A 10,017-nucleotide genomic window follows, 5' to 3' on the forward strand; every position below is an offset into this window, starting at 1 on the left:
ATATTGTCAACATTACTGAAGAACGTGTTGCAATCATCTGGTGTGACACTAACATAACAGAAATTATTGTTGCTAATATCTTTACTTCCACCCAATGAGTCTTGGCAATAGTCCAGTCTACTTTACATTTATTTTGGGACTTACTAATAAAACCATAATTCCACTTGCACTTGCTTAATCTGATTTCTGCCTTGTATTTGATATTTAACCTTATGTATTTGCTCTTCCTGCATCACCATTCTTTGATCTGTCATAGTAAATCAATAACAGAGTGATAAGCCTATTTAGATCAGGCATGAACCAGCCTCATATATGCGAGATATCGTTCCTGGCAGTTCTCTTATTTCTTTCCCACTACCCTAGGGCAACAAGTTTTTAATGTAACTGATAGTGTACTGCTGAGTAGTGTAAATGCATTCACAGTATGAGTGGCTGCGCGGGATTAGCCGAGCAATCTAAGGCGCTGCAGTCCTGTTCTGTGTGGCTGGTCCCGGCGGAGGTTCGAGTTCTCCCTCGGGAATGGGTGTGTGTGTGTTTGTACTTAGGATAATTTAGTTTAAGTAGTGTGTAAGCTTAGGGACTGGTGACCTCAGCAGTTAAGTCCCATAAGATTTCACACCCAGCTGAACCCACAGTATGAGTGCTTTCAATCAGAGTGCCATTCCTGTTTGTCATCTTAAGCTGTGTACTGAACTTATCAATGTTCTCCTCATTCAAAAGCCTAATGTTATTAATGTCACTGGAGTCAGATTCTTGGCTTTTAGTTTTTAATTTCAACAAAAGATGTTTAATGTCTGATAAAAAATGTATATTGAACAACTCTATGTCATACTGATTTGTCTCAGCATTATAATTATATTATCAAATCAACATGGGCTGCCTTATTAAGTTATCATTAACACATTGCAGGTCATGTGACCTTTGCATGTTGAGTAGATTAAGTTGTTTGGGTGACCTTAGTCTTATGCCAGTATTTATGTCACCAAAAACTCAAGTTCTGTATTTAGGTCATTCCTGGGAGTGCACAATCAGTTATAACAATCTGGTGTGTAGTTTTTTTGTCATCGGTCTTCTCACCGGTTTTATGTGGCCCACCATGAATTTCTCTCCAGTGCTAACCTCTTCATCTCATAGTAGCACTTGCAACCTATGTCCTCAATTATCTGCTGGATGCATTCCAATGTCTGTGTACCTTCATAGTTTTTGCCCTCTACAGCTTCCCCTAGTATCATGGAATTCATTCCCTGATGTCTTTACAGATGTCCTATCATGCTTATATGGATATGGATATGGTGTCTGCTCTTTCAGACATCCGAAATAACAGACACCATTGATGACCTGCAGCCGTCTAGAATGAAATTAGAATTATGTATTAATACCTTCAGCTGCTGATGGGCTTTGATATATATCAATGGGGACAGGTGAAAATGTGTGCCCTGACCGGGACTCGAACCCGGGATCTCCTGCTTACATGGCAGACGCTCTATCCATCTGAGCAATCGAGGGCACAGAGGGTGGTGTGACTGCAGGGACTATCTTGAGCATGTCTCCTGCGAGACCCACATTCTCACCTTATATGTCCACACACTACATTCGTAGTGTCCCTACCGAACACACTCATTACTTGTGGAAGACATTCTCACCAAGTCCTGTAAGAGTTTGGGTAATATGTGTGCATCCGCACAGAAGAGGAAGATCATGGCCGGTATTGCCAGAACTATATACTTATATCCATATAGTGTCTGTTCTTTCGGACATGTCTGAAAGAACAGACACCATTGATGACCTGCAGCCACCTATAACAAAATTAGAATTATATATTACTACCTTCAGCTGCTGATGGGCGTTGATATATATCAATGGGGACAGGTGAAAATGTGTGCCCCGACCGGGACTCAAACCTGGGATTTCTTGCTTACATGGCAGATGCTCTATCCATCTGAGCCATCGAGGGCACAGAGGGTAGTGCGACTGCAGGGACTATCTCACGCACACCTCCCGCAAGCACCACATTCTCACCTTATATATCCACACACTACATTTGTAGTGTCCCTACCCAACACACTCATTACTAGTGGAAGACATTCTTACCAAGTCCCGTAAGAGTTCGGGTAATATGTGCTCATCTGCACAGAAGAGGAAGGTCATGGCTGGTACTGCCAGAACTATATGCTTAAATGGGTATGGTGTCTGTTCTTTCGGACATGATATATATCAGCGCCCGTCAGCAGCTGAAGGTATTAATATAAAATTCTCATTTCGTTCTAGACAGCTGCAGGTCATCAATGGTGTCTGTTCTTTCGGACATGTCTGAAAGAACAGACACCCTCCTCCGGCAGAGACATCATGTACACTACGCTCGCATTCAAAAATAACTGACAGTGGTTCAGAAATCAACTTAGAAAGTGTTCAAAAATGTTAAAAAACCAACAGGGTTGCCTTTCAAAATCATATGAATAATCGATAGGCCAAGGTGCGCTGTATGCTAGGCGCTCTGTGAGATGAGGTTTTTTACATCAAGAATCTGAATTTGGCGACATCTAAAATTGCTGCCCCGGGCAGATACCCCATCTCAGAAACACTCTGCTGCAATTTGTGCTTCATTCCAAGATACCATTCCACCAGGACACCTAGTTAGGATGGAAGAGGAAAGACTACTACGAGTAGCATTATCAGGATGTTGGAAGATAGAAGGGGCCGAGAAAGGCCACAGAGGAGATGGAAGAGTGATGTCAACAGTGATATGGAAGAGATGGCTCTAAGAGAAAGAGAATGGACCACAAATGCTATGAACAGAAACGATTGGTGGAGAAATGTGAAGAATGCATATGGTTTTCCAGAGCAAAGTGACAATTAAGAGAATATACAGTATTAGAGTTCCTGTTCACATACAGTATCATCAGCATCTTGAAGGATACAAACTCACCCTTTTAAAACAGCACACTGGTCGCTTTGGAGACCATAGATGATGTAGAATTGGTACCAGGCCATCACGCAACCCTCCACTGCTGTCAGAAGTTATGGCAGTGAAATTGTGTTTATATGCTGGCTGGTTGTAAGTAATCGTCACTGTAAGATGTAGAGACCTGACAGAAAGGGGTTTTTGGATATGCGCTTGGCCACCCCATGAATGAAGTAACTCGATTTGTTGGTGTATTGACATAGACTGTCCAACATGTTTACAAGAAATGGTCTTACACTCATGGCCATTCCACAAAGATTAAAAACAGTGTTCATAAAAACATCCTAAGTGAGTGGGAACGGAGATGCATGTCACACTTTGCCAATGACAATTGGCATAATAAATTGAAGATGGTAGTGTACCAGAATGCTACTAAAATTGTTAATTGCTAGATATTTTACATTAGCAATAGGCCTATTTTAGCATCTTCCGGCTATCTGCGATTCCATGCCGCATCGTGGCACTGTTGCTGTCTTATAATCTTACTGTCGCATAGGTCGTTTCCAACTGCAGCCAAGTTTTTAAATCTTTATCTTTTGGTTGTCGATCGTATACAATGCGATAAAAGACCTAGCTTACATCTGGGAATAACAGCAATTCGTAGAGATTAAGATATATAATCAAAAACTTCCGAACGCGCGGTTTAAGGCGCCATGTCACGGACTGTGCGGCCCCTCCCGCCGGAAGTTCGAGTCCTCCCTCGGGCATGGGTGTGTGTGTTGTTCTTAGCATAGGTTAGTTTAATTACTGTGTAAGTCCAGGGCCCGATGACTTTGGCAGTTTGGTCCCTTAGGAATTCACACACATTTTTAAAAAAACTTGGCTGCAGTTGGAAACGACCTGTGCGACAGTAAGATTATAAGACAGCAACAATGCCACGATGCAATAGGAAATTGCAGATAGCCTGAAGACGGCGATAATTGCGAAACAGGCCTATTGCTAATGTAAAACATCTTAAAGTTAACAATTATAGCAGCATTCTTATACATTACCGTCTTCAATTTACTATGTCATTACAAGACATCTACAACGTTGCGGGCTCAAGAGAAAATAAAATGACAATTTGATTCAAATCCGAGAGTAATTGCTGCTGCCAGTGAATGGATGTCCGTTTTTACCAGTTTCCGAGCAAAAACTGTAAAGAGAACTGCATGCAATTGACGCTTGAAGTCAGGTAACTATCAAAATGCCATAGCCACAGGGGAGCATAAAGCTGCATTTCTTCAATGGGCCAAACGACACAGAAATTGGATAGTAGGTTTGTAGGATGGTCCGACGAATAACAATTTTACCTCTTTTCATGTGATGCAAGGCACGCACTAACGGCGCAACTGCAGTCTGTAAATGGTGTTCACTGACGGAAAAAAATCACAGCAACAAAATAATTAATGAAGAATAATGAAATTTCGGGAATATGTTTATCAGCCGGTCGCTGTGGCGGAGCGGTTCTAGGCTCTTCAGTCCGGAACCGCGCGACTGCTACGGTCGCAGATTCGAATCCTGCCACGGGCATGGATGTGTGTGATGTCCTTAGGTTAGTTAGGTGGCCGAGCGGTTCTAGGCGCTTCAGTCCGGAACCGCGCGACTGCTACGGTCGTAGGTTCGAATCCTGCCTCGGGCATGGATGTGTGTGATGTCCTTAGGTTAGTTCAAGTTTTAAGGGACTGATGACCTCAGATGTTAAGTCCCATAGTGCTCAGAGCCATCTGAATCATTTTTTTTTTTTTGCTTACGTTTATCTAGGTAAGTTTTTTAAGCAATTAACATTGAAAGATCACTGGTTGAAGTAAGAGTGAGCTAAGCCATTGAAAATTTGAAATACTGGTACATTAATAACCGGTGCTGAATGCAAGCATGAAAACGTGAATGCATTCTGCTGTACAGGTGTCAGATGTCAGTTTATGGGATGGGGTTTCATGCCTGCTGCACTCACTCGGTCAATACTGGGGTTGTTAATGTTGTTTGTGGATGATCCTGGAGTCGTCATTTGCTGATGTCCCATATGTGCTCAACTGTAGACATATCTGGTGATCGAGCCCGCCAAGGCAACATGTCGAAATTCGTAGAGCGTGTTGGGGTACAGCAGCGGTTTGTGGGCGAGCGTTATCCTGTTGGAAAACCCCCTAGAATGCTGTTCATGAATGGCAGTACAACAGGTCGAATCACCAGACTGACGTACAAACTTTCAGTGAGGATGCATGGGATAACCACGAGAGTGCTCCTACTGCCATATGAAATTGCACCCCAGACGATGAATCCTGGTGTAGATGTAGGGTGTCTAGCAGACTGGTTGGTTGCAGGCCCTCAGCTGGCCTCTTTCCAACCAACACACGGCCATCACTGGCACCGAGGAAGAACCACCTTTCATTAGCAAATACAAAAAACCTCCACCCTGCCCTCCAACGAGCTCTCGCTCGACACTACTGAAGTCGCAAACGGCGGCAGTTTGGGTTCGGTGGGATGCACGCTATAGAGTATCTGGCTCGGAGCTGTCCTTAAAGTAACCGATTTGTAGCAGTTCATTGTGTCACTGTGGTACCAACTGGTGCTCAAAATGCTGTTGCAAATGCAGTACGACCCGCCAGAGCCATACGCCGATCACGATGGTGTTACCTCTCCGTAGTGCCTTCTGACCGTCTTCTTTCGACAGTGCATTCTTGTGACCACCACTGTCAGCAATCATGTACAGTGGCTACATTCATGCCGAGAAGGAACATCCAGCTTCTCGTAACTCTATTATACGACCTTGTTTAAACTCAATGAGGTGTTGATAATGGCGTCTTTGTCACCTTAAAGGCATTCTTGACTACGATCAACTCACGACTTCCAATCTCAAAGGTGACTGATCTACGTGACTGGCGCGACATTGGAGCAGATATCATATTTCAAATGTAGAAACATGCCTACGAACATTTGTTTATGTCGCACAGCTTCTTCTCACAATTGTAATTTTATTCCGTCAGGGTAGTTCAGAAAGGAGGTTGTTCTATGGTACTTTCGGGGTGTTTCTCGTACCAATATTTTGGCCCACTCATTCATGTTACTTGAACACGAACCAAGATGTTAATTTTAGTAATCTTGGTGGTCACGTTTACATCTTCACTATGAGAACTGCCATATTCACATGGATGCACGCATACCATCTGAAGAGGTAGGGAGAGGCCAGGGAGTGGTAAGGAGCTGGGCCAAAATTAAATCATTCATTCTGACAAAGATTTTATTATACTCAGTTCTAAACACAACAAAGGAATTAAGAAAACTGATAAGATGGTAGCTTTAAACATAAAATGATGAAAGACTTTGTTCAGAATCATTGGTCTGAACGTTCAAGTTATTTTCTTTACAAAGCGAAACTTTGGCACTCTATTTTGAAGTAAGTTAAGTTTTAAGAAAGTAAATTAAGGGGGGGGGGGGGGGGCGGTGATCTTGGAAACCAAATCCACAGTTCTGAAGATCCGGCAATGAAATTCTGCACCATGCTTTACATTAAATTAACATATTTAAAATTAACTTCCTTGGATTGTATATGTACTTAAGTCTTTGACGGAATTTAAAAATTTATTTAAAAATGTAATTTATGTATATTTTTTCAGGAACTGTTCAAGAAATTTCTACAAAATTTTCTGTGTTTACTTTCTTTGCAAGCACTTTGTCCCGTATCTCACCTTACACTCAGGTTTTGAAAATTTGCTCTAGAGACTACATTTATTGGGTTTATAGAAATAAGTGTACAATGTTTCATAATTGTAGCATTCGTAGATTCTGAGAAAAAGGTATATAAATTTTAAGAGAGATAATTTACAGAAAATGCAGTTTGAAGTTCACCATAACGTTTTTTCTAATGTCACCTCTTCAGAAGGCCCCACTTCTGTACTCAGTGCCCTCGTTCCCTTTAAGGCTTCTCTTCTGGTTTCTTGTGTTCTGCCTTCTTTCCTTTACCAGGTCCTCAACTGACTTTGCAGCTGCAAAGAGGCACTGTAAATCTATTTTTCTTAATACGTCTTGAGTGAAATTTCGTATCTTAAAGCCCAGTCTCTCTATTACCTCCGTCCTACCTACGTTGTCATCATTAAATACAAGAAGTATATCATAAATTGCTATTCTGACAATTGTAGCAGATGAAATGTGATCTGAGGGCTTCGTTTCCATATGAGTGAATTTACAGGCTCATTTGGATTCTGGGTTTGCCTTCAATACACTTTTTTAGAAGTTCAGTATCAGCCAGAAACCTGAAAGTGGGCTTGACAACATACAGGATACAATTTGGAAGACTCTCTTTGTGAATGTAATGTGTGGAATCGTCGTTCACCGAGCTAGTATTGAAGAGTCGATTCAAAAAGCGGGTGCGGCTGGAAGCTTGCGTCATGTATTTAATTATTTTTCAGACACTTTGGATGTAATTTCATCACTGAAACTTATTATCCGTAAGTTCTTCTAATAAATAAAATATAAATTGAAATTGACATTTTTGGTCAATTTCAAGAATGTCCGTCCCTTCCATTTTTTTTAAAAAAAAAAAGACTTAATCTGGCCAACCACAGAGTGGAAAAGTAATGAACCACCAGTACAACCTGAAATTCAATTAAAACTTAACTTTGGTTCTATAAAGTCAGTCTTAGTTAACTGTGTATTTACTCAAAATGTCTAGATTTTACAATTTTTGATAAAAGCCTGAAGTAACAAAATCCAAGAATGTGCCTGTTCCTTTGGACGTGCATGTTCCGTTCGCAATTCTACTTTTGTCCGCTCATAACAAGCATACTGCCTAGCCACATCGTACTGTGTCAAAAGCTGCTATAATATATCACAAAATACAAACAAAACAGTCAAGATTAACTTACATAGTTGAGCAGCGACTGTAGTCGTTATGAAATACGTAAAACCGTTACTGTTTACTGTGTATATAAATGATCTAATAGAAAGCGTCGGAAGCTCTTTAAGACTATACGCAGATGACGCGGTTGCCTGTAACAAAGCGGCAGCGCCAGAAGACAGTGTTGATTCTCAGAATGACCCGCAGAGGATTGATGAATGGTGCAAGCTCTGGCAGTTGACCCTGAACGTTAATAAATGTAACGTATTGCGCATACATTGGAAAAGAAATCCACTACTATAAAGCTACACTATTGATGACAAATTGCCGGAAACAGTAACCATCGTAAAATATCTAGGAGTACTATCAAGCTTATTGACAGCTTGGGGTTATCAGGTTTGGTGAAAAGTGCAGTGGAGTATCTGAGACCAGTCTTTAAAAATAACTCCAGTAAAATGGAAATGACACTCACGTCTCCCAAAGAATTAGCATCCATCATAAAATCCTTAAAATCTAAGTATTCCAGTGGGTATGATAACATATCGACAAAATTATTCAAAGAGTGCTCATGAGAGTTGAGTTCTAGCTTAAGTTATTTGCATAATCATTCTCTTATCAGCGGAACATTTCCAGACTGGCTAAAATATGTTGAAGTTAAGGGGATAAAGAGATACCATCAAACTATCGACCAGTTTTATTTTTGCTGGCTTTCTCAAAAATATTTGAAAAGGGTGCATTCAAGCATCTCCTTATATAATATATATAATATATTGTCCGAGTCACAGTTTGGATTTCTTATGGGTTCTGACATAGAGAAAACTATTTACACTTACAACGAGAATGCACTTAATTCATCAGATAATAAATTAGACGCTACTGGCATTTTATATGACCTGTCAAAGCCTTTGACTGTGTGAACCACGGCATTCTCTTAAGTAAATTAGAATATTATGGTGTCACCAGCAATGCTGCAAAATGGTTTGAGTCTTCTCTATCTAACAGGAAACAAAGGGTGTTGTTGCAAAATACGTGGGCAGTAAGCAGTCAGTCTTCATCAGAATGGGAATTAATTACATGCGGTGTTCCTCAAGGTTCCATCTTGGGTCCATTGCTTTTTCTTGTGTACGTTTATGACCTCTCATCTGTTATAATTCCAGATGCTACGTCTGTTGTGCTTGCAGATGATACAAACATTGCAATAAGTAGCAAGTCAAGCACAGATTTAGTAATAAGTGGTTTAAAGGTAATTCGGAGTCATTAAACTTTGAGAAGACCGACTATATGCAATTCAGAACCTGTAAGAGATTTCCTTCCAGCATGAGTATAACATATGAAGACATGCAGATCGATGACGTTGACAGTGTTAAATTTCTGGGGTTACAACTTGATAATAAATTCAGTCGGTAAGGGCATACCACAGAACTGCTTAAGCGCCTAAACAAGTCTGTATTTACCGTGAGAATTATGTCAGACGCAGCAGATATAAATATTAAAAAACTTGCATACTTTGGTTACTTTCATTCTATTATATCATATGGGATCATATTCTGGGGCAACTCATCAAACTGAGCAAAAGTTTTTGGGGTGCAAAAGCGTGTGATAAGAATCATTTGTGGTGTAAATTCAAGAACATCTTGTAGAAACCCATTCAACGAGCTTTGTATTCTATGTCTATTTCCATCCAATAGCTCAGTACATAGTATCAATACTAGGAATAAGAACAATCTGCATAAAGACCTAAAATCACTTACCTTGGTCCAAAAAGGGGTCCAATACTCAGGAAAACACGTTTTCAATTAATTGCCAGTAACTGTCAAAAACTTGGTTTCAGATGAAGCACAGTTTAAACAGAGTTTGAAAGACTTTTTGATAGGCAACGCCTTCTACTCCATGGTTGAGTACGATAACAGAGACTGTTAAGCCAGCTTAAGTAAAAATATCTGTTAGATTTCAGTTTTGACAGCACTTGGTCACAGCACTCAAGATTAGGAATTTTCTGTATGATAAATTTATTAATAGTGTACAACAGTGTTTCATTCTGACAGTGTGTTAATTCTGTAGATATTAGCTGTTCCAGTTTATTGCATTGTATTATCCTATTTCGACAATCTCCTAACAAAAGATCAGGGTAGTAAGTATTATATTCAAATGTTTTATGTTTTTGTGTTATAGTTTTTGACCTGTTCCACACCCACGAGAATCATCTCATTATTTGGGTCTACGGAACGAAAACTGAATTTAA

General features: G+C 40.3%; 1 non-coding gene across 1 annotated transcript; it reads right to left on the minus strand.

Moving 5' to 3' along the window:
• Positions 1 to 1,432: 1,432 nt before the first annotated feature.
• Trnat-ugu lies at positions 1,433 to 1,507 on the minus strand. Its single transcript has one exon. It is a non-coding gene; the product is annotated as a tRNA-Thr (tRNA).
• Between the last annotated feature and the right edge of the window lie 8,510 nt (positions 1,508 to 10,017).

This window comes from Schistocerca piceifrons, chromosome 6 (genome assembly GCF_021461385.2).
Source record: "Schistocerca piceifrons isolate TAMUIC-IGC-003096 chromosome 6, iqSchPice1.1, whole genome shotgun sequence".
NCBI classification, from domain to species: domain Eukaryota; kingdom Metazoa; phylum Arthropoda; class Insecta; order Orthoptera; family Acrididae; genus Schistocerca; species Schistocerca piceifrons.